Source organism: Cervus elaphus, chromosome 22 (assembly GCF_910594005.1).
Source record: "Cervus elaphus chromosome 22, mCerEla1.1, whole genome shotgun sequence".
Taxonomy (NCBI): Eukaryota; Metazoa; Chordata; class Mammalia; order Artiodactyla; family Cervidae; genus Cervus; species Cervus elaphus.
The window spans coordinates 29,914,842-29,917,025 of NC_057836.1; the positions used below are offsets into that span (position 1 = coordinate 29,914,842).

At 45.7% G+C, this 2,184-nt stretch overlaps 1 pseudogene; it reads left to right on the forward strand.

The window, feature by feature from the left end:
* Positions 1–1,018: 1,018 nt before the first annotated feature.
* LOC122680694 lies at positions 1,019–1,792 on the forward strand (annotated as a pseudogene).
* Positions 1,793–2,184: the final 392 nt, after the last annotated feature.

Here is a 2,184-nt window from a genome sequence, read left to right on the forward strand (position 1 = left end):
AAAGAACTTTATTTTGCATTAATCATTAATTGACGGTTTGGTTGGAAATGTAAAAATAGACTCTCAATAATTTTTCCATCACAGTTTTGAAGACACCATTTCATTATCTTCTAGCAGAAAGGATTGCTGATGAGAAGTCTGATGTTAATGTAATTCACTTCCTTATTGACTTCCATTCTCTGAAATATTTTAGCATTTCTATGTCCTTTAACCTCTGTCCATCATTCCTCAAAGTTATGGATAGGAGACTGACTGAGAGCTTTGTATAAAGAGATGATAGTGTGAAAAATCAAGCCCTTTAAGGAGGGCAGGGGGGAGGCCAGTTGGCTAGTTATCCCTACTTCTTTATGAGGAGAGCTTTATGTGGCTGGTGGTGGGTTTAATGCCTGGGTTTCTTGGTGTATTTTTCTTCCCTTCTCCCTTGTATCTCTTGCGGCAGCTCTGATGTACCTAAATTTCCCTTTGCATCTCTCTTAGATCCAAAATCTAGGAGTTGTAATGCCACTTTATTTTGAGAGATGTTCTTGAAGTTTTAGTCTCAGCCAAAAGCAATCAGCGTCAGCTATGCTGAATACACAGGCGGTCAAAGAGGGTAAGCGATGCAATTCCCTCCAGTGATCTGAGAGCAGCTGCTAAATTAATTTCTATGGTCTACTTCTCTCTCCATTTGTTGATTCTGAGATGCGAGCTCCTTCAGGGCTCCCAAGTGACTATTTGCTCTTGCTCCAAATGTTTGAACTGTTTTTTTTTTTTTTCTTTTCTGATATCTCTGTCCAGGAGGCCTCATCCTCTTTGAATTTTCATGTTTCTGTATCAATCAGCGGCCATTTGTGTTCTGCTTCCAGGAATTAATCATCATTTCTGGGCCACTGATGGGCTCCTTTCTTATATGTCATACTCGCTTGTAAAATCTGAAGCTGGGTTAATCCAGTTCTGCCTGCTATTGGACCAAGATGGACCAGTCTTATTTTATAAGAAACTCCCTGGAGAAGCGGCTGCAACGCAGAGCGGAGGAGGCAGGAACCCGAAGACAAGCAGGAGCTGGGTGGGGACCATGGCCGGGATCACCACCATCGAGGCGGTGAAGCGCAAGATCCAGGTTCTGCAGCAGCAGGCGGATGATGCAGAGGAGAGGGCCGAGCGCCTCCAGCGGGAAGTGGAGGGGGAAAGGCAGGCCCAAGAACAGGCTGAGGCTGAGGTGGCCTCCTTGAATCGTAGGATCCAGCTGGTTGAAGAGGAGCTGGACAGGGCTCAAGAGCGCCTGGCCACTGTCCTGCAAAAGCTGGAGGAAGCTGAGAAAGCTGCTGATGAGAGCTAGAGAAGTATGAAGGTTATTGAAAACCGAACCTTAAAAGATGAAGAAAAAATGGAACTCCAGGAAATCCAACTCAAAGAAGCTAAGCACATTGCAGAAGAGGCAGACAGGAAGTATGAAGAGGTGGCTCGTAAGTTGGTGATTATTGAGGGAGACTTGGAACGCACAGAGGAGCGAGCCGAGCTGGCAGAGTCCAGTTGCAGAGAGACGGATGAGCAAATCAGACTGATGGACCAGAACCTGAAGTGTCTGAGTGCTGCTGAAGAAAAGTACTCTCAAAAAGAAGGCACATATGAGGAAGAGATAAAGATTCTTACCTATAAACTCAAGGAGGCAGAGACACGTGCTGAGTTTGCTGAGAGATTGGTAGCCAAGACAATTAATGATTTGGAAGATAACCTGAAATGCACCAAAGAGGAGCACCTCTGTACACAAAGGATGCTGGGCCAGACTCTGCTTGACCTGAATGAGATGTAGAACACCCCAGTCCCACCCTGCCGCTGCTCCTCCTCTCACGCCGACTCCGCTGAGGCCAGCCTGCCGGAAGCTGACCTTTAAACTGAGGGCTGATCTTTTAACTGGAAGGCTGCTTTCTCCTTTCGCCACCTCTCCCACCACCCTGCTCCTGTGTCCTTTTCGCCAAACTGTCTCTGCCTCTCCCCAGAGATTTCAGCTGGGCTAGAGGCTGAGCACCTTTGGGAACAACGTTTAAGGGAATGTGAGCACAATGCAAAGTGTCTTTAAAAGCATCTTGTGATGTACACATTTTGTAATTACCTTTTTTGTTGTTGATATAACAACCATTTGTAAAAAAAACATTCCAGATAATTCTGCAGTTCTGAAGCAGCAGTCTAATCCCTTTCTCACTT